The sequence below is a fragment of the Orycteropus afer genome, unplaced genomic scaffold, assembly GCF_000298275.1.
Source record: "Orycteropus afer afer isolate SDZICR_OR568_19922 unplaced genomic scaffold, OryAfe1.0 scaffold00362, whole genome shotgun sequence".
Lineage (NCBI taxonomy): Eukaryota > Metazoa > Chordata > Mammalia > Tubulidentata > Orycteropodidae > Orycteropus > Orycteropus afer.
The window spans coordinates 3358532-3372163 of record NW_006921949.1 but is presented as its reverse complement, the minus strand read 5'-3'; the positions used below and the strand labels follow the sequence as shown (position 1 = coordinate 3372163).

Genomic DNA, 13632 nt, shown 5'->3' with positions numbered 1-13632 from the left:
TCCTCACCTGGATCCCTGCGGCTGACTGCTTCTCTGTCAGGGTTCCTGGCTTTTTTATCCCCTTTCTCCCACTATCCTACCCTGCTGCTTTGGGCGTGCCTGATTTCCCTCTTCTCACCTGGATCCCTGCGGCTGACTACTGCTCCGACAGGGTTCCTGGCTTTTAATCCCCTTTTTCCTGCTCTCCCTCGCTGCTGCTTGGGCATGCCTGATCTCCCTCTCCTCACCTGGATCCCTGCGGCTGACTGCTCCTCTGTCCAGGTTCCTGGCTTTTTTACCCCCTTTCTCCCACTCTCCCGCCCTGCTGCTTTGGGCATGCCTGAGTTCCTCACCTCACCTGGATCCCTGCAGCTGACTACTGAACACTTCTTTGGAAAGGGATAAATCAGAAAAAGATCAAAGAAAGCCTAAGGTTCATGGAACACCATCAACAGGAACAACCTACATGTAATCAGAATTCCAGAACAGGAAGAGGAGGAAAAAAAAAAAAAAAAACACTGAGAAAATTGTTGAAGATTTGTTGCAAGAGAATTTTCCTTGATATGATGAAAGATGAGAATATATCCACTCAGGAAGTCCAATGAACCCCAAACAGGATAGACCCCAAAAGAAAATCACCCAGACATATCATCATCAAACTTACCAAAACCAAAGACAAAGAAAGAATACTAAAAGAAGCATGGGAAAAACAAAATGTTACCTACAAGGGGCAACCAATAAGACTAAGCTCGGATTTCTCGACAGAAACCCTGCAGGTGAGAAGACAATTGGATGGTATATATAAAATACTGAAAAAGAAAAATTTCCAACCAAGAATTATATACCCACCAAAATTGTCCTTCAAATATGACAGTGAAATTAGGATATATCCAGATAAGCAGAAATTAAGGCAATTTGTTAAAACCAGACCAACCTTACAAGAGATGCTTGCTAAAGGGAGCCCTTTGGACAGAGAAGCAACAGTCAACAACAACTGACCATTAACACACATGATGATATAACCCAGAAACCAACCCTATGTTAGTATCCAAAGTAAATAAGCCTACAAGATTGTAAACAGGGAACCAGAGACATCAATTGACAAATGAGAACAATTACAAATCAAAAAGAGGGAAAAAATTGTGTTGTTACAGAACTTCTAGATGGTAGGGACGTCAGGACAACTGCAAGATAGAACAGACTGTTCTAAACTTGGGAAGAAAACTGTAAGTCACAGGGTAACCTCAAAGAAAAATGATAAACCTTCACATCAAAAAAGTGGACCAGCATAAATATTCAGCAAATACTAAAATAGCAATTTTAACACGATTCATTAACAAAACAAGCTCAGCATAGAAACTTATATGGAACAAAGAAATCAATACCATGAAAAAGCACATAACAAAAATGACAGCAACAAATTCCTATTTGTCGCTAATTACATATCTAGCAAGGGACTTATCTCTCTAAGATTTACAGTGGAAGAGTTTATGACCAAACTATGGTACATACACATAATGGAATGCTATGCAGCACTAAAGAGTAATGTAGAGTCTGCAAAACACCACATAATATGGATGAATGTGGAGGACATTATGCTGAGTGACATAAGTCAATCACAGAAGGTCAAATACAGTATTAATTTGTTGTTGTGGAGGATCAAGGATAGGTTTATATATGGAGGGAAACTTTCTTTGTTCATTGCCAGGGTGAGAGGGAAGATGAGGGAACACTGAAAAAAAAAAATGCATTGACCCATGTCACTTTAATTTTGTGTATTTCACGGTACATAAATTATATTTCAATAAAATGCATTTAAAAAAAAAAAAAAAAATCACGGCCTTTTCCATATACCAGACTGCTTCAGGCTATGCAGCAATGTGATTTTCCAGAAAAATGATTTTACAAACAAAATTTGCATTCTTCCTATGCAAAAGAGCATACACTCAAGCTGTGGCCAGCCATCTAAGGTGCAACTTTTGGTCTCTCCCTGTCCAGAACAAAGAAGAGTGAAGATAAATCAAAGACACAGGCAACAATTAATCCAAAGGACTAACGGAGCACATGAACCCCAGACTCCATGATCCCAAAACTACAAAAACTAGATGGTACTCCACTAATACCGTTGACCAATTTGAAATGGATCACTGTAAGAGGTTTCAGACAGACTGGGGGAAATGTGAAACAAAACTCAAAACCATTAAAAAGACCAGGCTTACTGGACTGACAAGGAGTGCTTGAACCCTCAAGACTATGGTTGTTAGACACCCTTCAAGCTAGGAACCGAACTTAACTCCTGTGACTCAACTGGCAGCCAAACAACAGGCAGACCTATAAGGTGAACAGTAGTATCAGGAGGTTATACACTTATTACAACAATTAAGCATATGTGATCAAGAGGACAGCATTTGCCCAGAGATAGAGCTAGGAAGGTGTGAGGTAACGGGAAAAAAGAACAAAGGATGGGGTGGGGGTAGGGAAGAAGTGGGAAGAATGCTGTTACAGTGTGGGGATTGCAATAAATGTCACAAAACAGACTGTGGATGGGACTGTTGAATGGAAAACCAATTTGCTCTGTAAACTTTCACCAAAATCACAATTCAAAAAAAAAAAGAGCATAGACTCTTAATAGTTTTGATTCGATCAAAGCAAGCCTACAGCAAAAAGGAACCAGACACGGCACAGAAGAAAGCAACTTTCCTTAACATGAATCCATCCTGAAGATCCTAAATTATTCTATCCTCATGTATCTAGTAATGATCATATTGTCAACTTGTCCATAATTATTTTCTATGAAAGTCTGTTACTGTCTTTAATAAGAAAAAAAGACCCAAGCTAAAATTAATATCTAGGACATAAATGTGTAATCCTTTAAAACACTCCTTTCACACTGAAAAATATCATGTATGATGTGCAGTAATTTAGTTTACAAAAGTAAAGGAAGTTGACCAGTCTTAGAACGAACTAATAAAGGCAAAGATGAAATTTTAAGTTTAAGCATGTAATTTCAAATCTCATGGAATCTTAATTGTTCCATTGATCCAAGACTTAAAACCATTCCAGTGTACTAGTCAATTAGTAATTCTACAAAGGTATTTTTTAAATTCAAAAATCTTGGTGAGTAGCAACTGGGATCTTAAAAGCTAGCAAGCTGCCATCTAGATGAAACGATGGGTCTCTCCTCGTCCAGAGCAAAGAAGAATGAAGAAAACCAAATTTCATGGAAACAATTAGTCCTAGCAACTGGTACACTATCCGATCTGCAGCCTATACAACTATGAGACCAGAAGAAATAGATGGTGCCTGGCTACCTCTGCCATCCACTTGGAAGGGGATCTATGTAGGAGATCCTGGATAGAGAGGGAGAACAATGTAGAACAAACTCAAAATCATTTGGAGAAAAAAAAAAAGGGGGAGGGGGGTGTCCAGGTTTGCTAGTCCGATAGAGCTTGGTGGAACTACTGAGATTATGGCCCCTAGCTGCCCTTCAGGTCTGGAACTGAACCCACATCTGTGGTTTCCAGCTAAACAGAAGGCAGGCATATGAGTTGAATATTTACCTGAGGTAGATACACTCCTTGGAGAGAACAATCATGGGAGAAAGAAGGGCTGTTTATGCACAAGGAGACAGTTTAGGGGGCAGGCATGCATGGAGGGATGGACAAAGGAAGGTAACTATCAGGAGGAAGTAGGAGGGGAGCTGTTCATTGGGGTAAATTGTAGTCAGTGTCATGAGACAAAGTGTATGTGAAGTGCTGTATGGAAAGTGAATTTGCTCTGCAAACTTTCACCTAAATCACAATTTACAAAAAAGAGAGAGAGAGAGAGAGAAAAAAAAAAGAATTGCCAGGTATATCATAGAGCTGACAAGTGACAAGGTTGTAGTCACTTCTTGACCATAGCCAGCTACCCAGAAGGAGTGAGTAATTGGACCTGTGGGCTCGGGACCACATTCTCAGGGGACATCAAGCTCAACTGGCATAACATACTACACAAAAACACTGTTTCACATCCAACTTTGGTGAATAGCGACTGGGATCTTATAAGCTTACAAGTGCCCATCTAGATGCATAATGAGTCTCTCCTCCTCCAGAGCAAAGAAGAATGAAGAAAACCAAAGACACACAGAAACAATTAGTCGAAGCAACTAGTACACCATGTGATCCTCAGTCTAAACTACTATGAGACCAGAAAAACTAGATGGTACCCGGCTACCACTGCTAACCACTCAGAGCGGGATCTCTGTAGGAGATCCTGGATAGAGTGGGAGAACAATGTGGAACAAAGCTCAAAATTATTAAAAAAAAAAAAGACCAGGTTTGCTGGTCTGATAGAGCTTGGTGGAATCACTCAGACTATGGACCCTAGCTGCCCTTCACGTGTGGAACTGAACCCACTCCTGTGGCTTCCAGCCATATAAGAGACAGACATATGAGCTGAACATTTATAATAGGTAGATTCACTCCTTGGTGAGATCAAGCATGGGAGAATAGAAGGAAGACAGCTGGGGGGCAGGAGTGCATGGGAGGGAAGGACAGAGGGAAGAGGTAACTACGGAAAGGAAGTGGGAGGGGAGTTGTTGCACTGTGGGAAATTGTAGTCAATGTCACGAGACAAAGTGTATGTGAGCTGCTATATGGAAAATTAACTTGCTCTGTACATTTTCACGCAAATCACAATAAAAATTTTTTTTTAAAAAAACATCTTTCCCTGCAACTCCACAGCATATGGTAACAAATTGATCTTGAAATGGTGTAGGATAACCATCTTAATAGTGATTAAATATACATATTTATAATATTAACCAAATATTGTCAAAATAAATAGAACAAAAATATATTTATATTTACAACCTGAAATTAATTATATTTACATTATCAAATCTGCAATTTAGGCCTCTCCTGAGCTCCAGGCTCCCAGATTCAAATGTCTGCTAGAATATTTATTTTATCTTGACTGACACAGAGGCCAACCCATAACTTACTAAGTCCAAAATAAAATTCAAAATCCTCTTTCATCAACCCTGCCATTTGACCTATGATATTTCAGTTAAAGAAAGATACCATTAAATTACCCAAAAGTCAGAAAACTGGAAGTCACTAGTTGTGATAGTCACCAATGCCACTCACCAAATATTTCCAAGTCTCCTTCTTTTCATTTCCTTGTTTCTTAAAATTAGATGTAGCCATGTAACTTGCTTTTGCCAAATAAATATGAGCAGAACTGAAATGTGTCATTTTTGAGCCACAGCTCTAAGAGCCATTGATTGGCTCTTTTCCCTCTGCAACAGTGACCAGCAACATTCAATAGCAAGCTTCCTACCACAGTGACCACAATAAAGAGTGCCCCACTCTCTCCAACCTACACAGGTAGCATGAAAATAATCTCTGTCAAACTACAGAGAATTGGGAGCCATTTGTTTCCAGAGCAAAACCCTGCCTACCCTGACTGATACATCATCCTTGACCTTTCTCACTTCCTCATTTAACTTGTCATTAAATCTTATTTAGACTACCTCCCAAATATCTGTCACATTAATTCTTTCATCATTCCTAGTATCAGTGCCTTATTAAGGTCCTCATCATTTCTCACCTGGATCACTACACAATGGATCCAAACCAACCAGTCTCTAATCACAACACCTCACTAGTGGTATTTCACAAAGCTACTAGAGTGATTTATCTAAACCTAAAATGTCACCCCATGTGACTCTACTGCTTCAATTTCTTCAAAGGCACCCTTCATTCCAGCTTCATCACCTAAATATACCCAAAAATCCAGGCATACAAACACTTGTGGTTCCCAGAACACATTCTGCACATGAGTTTTTGTACATATTGTTTCAGTTGGCTGTGATGTCTTCTCTAACTCCCTTTTGGAATGGTAACTTCTACTTTACTTAAAGGCTCAAGTTTCCTAGTCTTCTGGAAAGCCATCTCAATACCAAAGTTGAGTAAGTACCCTTCCTACATGTGCTACCAAGATAACACAGACCTTATTACAGTTTACTTTATGTGAAATACCCAACAGACCTTGTAAGCTTCTAGCCACAAGTGGTTAGCCACCTGACACAAGGGCTCATTTCACTGGCTGACTGCCTCAAAATGAAAACAAAAACAAGAACAGGTGCCACAAAGTCAATTCTGACTTGGTAACCCCTTGTGTGTCAAGAGTTGATCTGTGCTCCATAGAGTTTCCAATGGATGATTTTTTTCTCAGAAGTAGATCACCAGGTCTTTTTTGGAGGTGACTGAGTGGACTCAAACCTCCAACTTTCTGGTATAATTTGAGTGGCCAAGCCTGAAGAAGTAAGCTTGAAAAAATCAGATTCTCTCTCTTAGGCTGGGAAGTCACTTAAGAGTCAGAGCTTGGGCCAGATGCCAGATAAGAATGTAAAGAGCAGTTCCGTACAGAAATAAGAGAGAGATAGAGAAACAAACTGGGCTAACAATAAGGCCTCTGAGAAAAAACAGTCACTTCAGTTACAGATATCATTCTCGTCTCCAGTCCTATTTCCCATGAGGCCTGGCTGCAATATAGTCTTTATCCTTCAATTTTCAGAAATCCATCTTTCCAATAAATAATGTCTTTTCTTGAGCTAGACTGAGCACTATTTCTATCCTTTGCAACTGGAAAAAAAAATAATAAAAAAATAAAGCTGTGATTACAATGAGCTACTAAAGCCCTAATAATTCCAATAATATACTCTCTTTCCACCACTTGTCTGTCAGTTTGCCGTACTGTAGTGGCTTGTGGGTTGCTGTGAAGCTGGAGGCTAAATACCAGCAGTCACCCATGGTGGACAAGTTTCAGCAGAGCTTCCAGACTAAGACAGGCTCACAAGAAGGAAGGGACCATCCACTTCTCAAAGAACTGGCCAGTGAAACCTAATGAATAGCAATGAAACACTATCTAACATATTACTGGAAAACTTTAGGAATAGCCCTGAAACACTGTCTTATATAATGCTGAAAGATGAGCCCCTCAAGTGAGAAAGCATTCAAAATACAACAGGGGAAGGGCTGCCTCCTCAAAGTAGGAAGAAGAAAAAAAAAAAAAAAATCACTTCCATTGAGTCAAATTTGACTCAGAGCAACCCCTTGAGTTTCTAAGGCAGTAGGCAGTATCTCTACGGAAGTTGTAGTATAGTGGATTACACAGTGTGGCTTTTCTAGCTATAAGTCTTTGTAAACTCCGTGGTGGAATTTGCCGTAAGCAACTGAGTTAAAGTTATCCACCTGGGGTATTTCTGTTGGGAGCAACACAAAGTAATTTTCTGGGAAGTTTGCTCTCTCTCGAGTGTAACCAATTCTGTTGGAATTGGTTAGTCTGGCCACTCTGCTAGGCTCAAAAGGAGCCCTCCTAGAGGCAGAAGTAATCTCACTGCCGACTGAGAGATGTGAGAGACACACACTGCTGAAAGAGAGAGAGAGGGAGACACCAAGTGACAAGCACTGCTGGGATACTGCTTGAGAGAGACTGTCAGCTGAGAGATGGCAGCTGAGAGAGACTAAGCATGTTCCTGAACTTGAATTGTAGCCTGTTGCTTCCCTAATAAACCCCATAATCTGTGAGTTCTATGTGGCCACTGCAGCGAATTATCGAACCCAGCAGAGAGGTGGTGGGTGCTGCAGGAAAAACAGTGGGTGCCAGGCTTGGTGAAAGGGCTGGAGGGAGGTAGCATGTCTGGCCTCACAGGAATAGGCCCTAATTGGCTTCCTACTCATCATCACAAAGAATGTTTCAGGACCTATCCTGATGTACAATGATGTCAATGATAGGATAATATCCATACACCTACAAAGAAGACCAGATTACTATAACTATTATTCAAATTATGCACCAACCACTAAAGCCAAAGATGAGGAAACTGAACATTTTTAACAACTGCAGTCTGAAATTGACCGTGCATGCAATCAAGATTTATCAACAGTTTGAAAATATGGCCTTGGGAACAGAAATGACACTGGAGGTCCCATGACAGAATTCTGCAAGACCAACTACTTATTCACTGCAAATACTTTTTTTCAACAACATAAATGGCAATTATACACATGGATCTGCACAGATGGAAAAGCTCATTATCTTCAGCCAAAACATGGCCAGGAGCTGACTGCAGAACAGACCATCAACTGCTCATATGCAAGTTCAAGATGAAATTGAAGACAATTAAAACAAGTCCATGAGAACCAAATACGACTATGATTATATGACACCTGAATTTAGAGACCATTTGAAGAACAGATTTGACAGTGTGAACACCAATGACCAAAACCAGACAAGCTGTGGGATGATAAAGAATATCATTTATAAAGAACCTGGTCATTCAAAAGACAGGAAAGGAAGACAAGACCAAAATGGATGTCGGAAGAGACTCCACTCTTGAATGGAGAGTAGCTAAAGCAAATGGAAGAAACAACAAGATAAAAGAGCTAAAAAGAAGATTTCAAAGAGCAGTCTGAGAAGACAAAGTCAAATATTATAATGAAATGTGCAAAGAGCTGGCGATAGAAAACCAAAAGGGAAGAACATGTCAGACATTTCTCAAGATGAAAGAACTGAAGAAAAAATTCAAGCCCTGAATAGCAATACTGAAAGATTCTATGGGCAAAATACTGAATGACACAGGAAGCATAGAAATAAAGAGTCACTATCTTAAGAAGAACTGGTCAATGTTCAACCACTTCAGGAGATGGCATATGATCAAGAATCAATGGTACTGAAGGAAGAAGCTGAAGCTATACCGAAGGAACTGGCAAAAACCAAGGCTCCAGGAATTCATGGAATACCCACTGAGATGTTTAAACAGATGCCGGGCTGGAGATACTTACTTGTCCATGCCAAGAAATCTGGAAGACAGTTGCCCAGCCAAATGATTGGAGGAGAGCCATATCATTCCACTCATTCCAAAGAAAGGTGATCCCACAAAATGTGGAAATTGAACAATATCATTAATATCACACGCAAGTAAAATCTTGCTGTTGTTGTTGTTAGGTGCTGTCGTGTCTGACTCATAGTAATCCTGTTGCACTTACTGATGAAGATTGAAGAATACAGTCTGCAGTATGCATTACATCTCAATATAAAGAAAACAAAACTCCTCACAACTGGACCTATAAGCAGCATCATGATAAAAGGAGAAAAGATGTCTGATTATTGGTCTGCTGTGAAATCTTACTGAAGATAATTCAGAAACAGTTGCAGCCGTATATTGACAGGGAACTTCCAGAAATGCAAGCTGGCTGTCAGATGGATCTTGGCTGAAAGTAAAGATTACCAGAAAAAATGTTTACTTGTATTTCCTGACTATGCAAAACCATTCAACTGTGTGGATCATAATAAATTATGGATAACATTAAGAAGAATGGGAATTCCAGGACATTTAATTGTGCTCATGAGGAATCTGTACATAGACCAGGAGGCCATTGTTTGAACAGAGAACAAGGGGACACTGTATGGCTTAGAATCTGGAAGGGTGAGAGTCAGGGTTGTAACCTTTCACCAAACCTATTCTGTCTGTATGCTGAGCAAACAATCCAAGAAGCTGGACTATATGAAGAAAAATGCAGCATCAGAATTGGAGGAAGACTCATTAACAACCTGTGATACGCAGATGACACAACCTTGCCTGCTGAAAGGGAAGATGTTTTGAAGCACTTACTGATGAGGATAAAGGCTACAGTCTTCAGTATGGATTACACCTCAATATAAAGAAAACAAAAATCCTCAACAGACCAATAGGCAGCATCATGATAAATGGAAAAAAGACTGAAGATGTCAAAGATTTCATATTATTTGGATCCACAATCAACACCCATGGAATCAACAGTCAAGAAATCAGACATTGTATTGCAGTGGGCAAATCTGCAGCCAAAGACCTCTTTAAAGTGCTGAAGACCAAGGGACTAAGATGCACTTAAGCTATGGTACTTTCAATCACCTTAAATGCTTGTGATAACTGGACAATGAATAAGGAAGACAAAAGAAGACTTAATGCGCTGAATAGTGCTGCTGGCAAGAAATACTCAAAGTACCATGGACTGCCAGAAGAAAACAAATCTGTCATGGAAAAAGTGCAGCAGGAATGCTCCTTGCAGCAAAAACTGACAGACTTCAGTCATGTGTTCAGAAGAGACCATTCCCTGGAGAAGGACATCATGCTTGGTAAAGTGAAGGGTTAGCAAAAAAGGGGAACCCTCAACGAGATGGACCGACACAGCGGCTGCAATGATGTATGCTCAAGTATACCAACAACTGTGAGGATGGTGCACAGCCAGACAATGTTTCATTCTGTTGTACACAGGGTCGCTATGAGTCAGAACCAACTCAACAGGACCTAACTACAAATATACTCTCTTTCAGCTTTAAAATCCCCAATAGTATGACAAGCCACCATTAACCATGCATTTCCTTAAATTGATAGGTGTTTTTGTGAAAAAATGGAAACTCTGATAATCACTGTTGAAAGCAAAAAACTCATTTTCAACTGCCCTTAATTGAACCATGAATCTCAAACTTAAAATATTCACAGGATAGGAAATCTGAGCCTAGTTGTAAAGCATCTACATGTTAAGACATCCCATGCCACCATGATTTGAGAATCACGAGAACTGGTTGAAAACTACTGCTCTTTCTAAATAAATAGCATTATTATGTGAGTATGGATACTAGGCATGGCTGAACATATATGAGTTTTAAGCAATTTTCTTAATTTTCATGTCCAGTTTTCCTTTTTAAACACATCAGCTTATAATTAACTTATAAAACTGTCAACATTAGAGCTTTACAAAAGAGAAAGTAACTCTTTCATGACTAATATTATGAATTAATAAATGATACAACCCAGTGCCGTCAAGTCGGATCTGGCTCACAGCAACCCCTCCTTGGGTTTCCAAGGTAGTATCACTACAGAAGTAGATTGTCCAACCTTCCTTCCAAGGAGTGGCTGGTTGGTTTGAACCACCAGCCATCTGGTTAGCAGTCAAATGTCTTAGGCACTACACCACCAGAACTCCTAATAAATGATACAGTGAGCTGAAAAGGACTGGCTTTAACCACTGAATCAGACAATCATATGATCTACTATGGTGGGAACAACAAACTGAAGAAGAATGGCATACCGTTCATCATCACAAAAAATGTTTCAAGATCAGGTCCTGAAGTACAATGCTGTCAGTGATAGGATAATATCCATACACTTACAAGAAGACCAGTTGCTACTACTACTGTTCAAATTTATGCACCAACCCCCAAACCAAAAAATGAATTGAAGATTTTTACCAACCTCTGCAGTCTGAAAATGACTAAATATGCAATCAAGGTTTACTGATTATCACAGGTGACTGGAATGCAAAAGGTGGAAACAAAGAATCAGCAGTAATTAGAAAATTTGGCCTTGGTGAGAGAAATGATGCTGGAGCTTGCATGACAGAATTTTGCAAAACTAATGACTTATTCCCTGCAAAAACCCTTTTCAATACAAACAGCAGCTATACACATGGACTTCGCCAGATGAAGTACACAGGAATGAGATTGACTGTATCTGTGCTAAGAGGTGATGGAGAAGCTCAATATCTTCAGCCAAAAAAAGGCCAGGAGCTGATTGTGGAACAGACCATCAATAACCCATATGCAAGTTGAAGCTGAAACTGAAGACAACGAAAACGAAAACAAGTCCACAAGAGCCACAATACAACCTTGATTATATCCTTCCTGAATTCAGAGACCATCTAAAAAATAGATTTGGAGCACTGAACACCAATGATCGAAAACCAGAAGAATTGTGGGATAAGATCAAGAACATCATCTATGAAGAAAGCAAGAGGTCATTAAAAAGACAAGAAAGGAAGAAAAGACCACAATGGATGTCAGAAGAGACTCTGAAACTTGCCCTTCAATGGAGAGTAGCAAAAGCAAATGACAAGATGAAAGAGCTGAACAGAAGATTTCAAAGAGCAGCTCAAGAAGACAAAGTCAATTATTGTAATGAAATGTGCAATGACCTGCAGTTAGAAAACCAAACAGAAAAACATGCTTGGCATTTCTCAAACTGAAAGAACTCAAGAAAAAAAATTAAGCCTCGGGTTGCAATATTGAAAGATTCTATGGGCAATATATTGAATGACACAGGAAACATCAAAAGATGATGAAAGGAATACACAGTCACTGTACCAAAAAGAACTGGTCAATGTCCATTCATTTCAGGAGGTGGCATATGATCAAGAACCAATGTATTCAATGAAGAAATCGAGGAAGAACTGAAGGAAGAAGCGAAAAAGGCGGCTCCAAGAATTGATGCTACACTCACTGAGATATTTCAACAAACGGATGCCATGCTGAAGGTACTCACTCAGCTCTGCCAAGAGATTTGGAAGACAGCTACCTGGCCAAATGACTGGAAGAGATCCATATTTGTACACATCTCAAAGAAAGGTAAAACCACACACTGTGGAAATTAATCAAACAACATCAATATCACATGCAAGTAAAATCTTACTGAAGATAATTCAAAAATGGTTGCAGCAGTATTTTGACAAAGAACTTTGATAAAAGCTAGTTGGATTCAGAGGACATGGAAGAAGGGATATTATTGCTGATGTCAGATGGATCTTGGCTGAAAGCAATGAATATCAGAAAGACATTTACTTCTGTTTTATTGACTATGCAAAACCATTCCACTTGCTCAATCTGTATGCTGAGCAAATAATCTGAGAAGCTGGACGACATGAAGAAGAACGTGGCACCAAGATTGGAGGAAGACTCATTAACAACCTACGATATGCAGACAACACAACTTTGCTTCCTAAAAGTGAGGATGACTTGAAGCACTTACTGATGAAGATTAAAAGTCTACAGTCTACAGTGTGGATTACACCTTAATATGAAGAAAACAAAAATCCTCATAACTGCTCCAATAAGCAGCATCACAATAAATGGAGAAAAGATTGAAGGTGTCAGAGACTTCATATTACTTGGTTTTATAATCAATACCAATGGAAACAGCAGTCAAGACATTAGAAGACCAAAGATGGAAGAACAGGCAGACAAGCTACACAGACCATCTTCAACAAAGAAAAGAGAAACCAACTGACAGAGATACAGAAGATAATTCTGGAGCCCTAAGCTTTGAAATAAACTATACAGAAGTGGATTAGGCATCAACTAGTGGAAAAATCTGAACGAAAACAGGACCTAAGAATAGGCTATGTTTGCCAAGAACAGCAGGGACATACAGGAGGCGGACAACGGGAAAGGAAACGGAGTGTGTGTGTAAGTGCTGCCAACTAGCAAAGAGAGGACGACAGCATGGTACCCTGCTTAACATACAAAGGAATGAAAATCGTGGGTTCTGGTAAGATGGCAGACTAGGCAGAAAGACTGCACACATCCTCTTCAACAAAGAAAAGGGAAACCAATTAACAAAGACACAGAAGATAATCCTGGACCCCTGAGCCTTGAAGGGGAGGATATAGAAGTGGACAAAATTGTAAAATGGTACAACCATTGTGGAAAGCAGTATGGCAGTTCCTTCAAAAGTTGGAATTAGAAATACCATTTGACCCAGCCATTCCATTACTAGGTATATACCCTAAAGAAGTGAGAGCCGTGACAAGAACAGATATATTCACACCCATGTTCATTGCAGCACTATTT

The 13632-nt window shown here is 39.6% G+C and overlaps 1 protein-coding gene across 1 annotated transcript in view; it reads right to left on the bottom strand.

Annotated features, from left to right (window-relative positions):
* SREK1 (splicing regulatory glutamic acid and lysine rich protein 1) overlaps positions 1-13632 on the bottom strand; it is a 59735-nt gene that overhangs the window by 40780 nt on the left and 5323 nt on the right. The gene's annotated exons all lie outside the window — the stretch shown is intronic.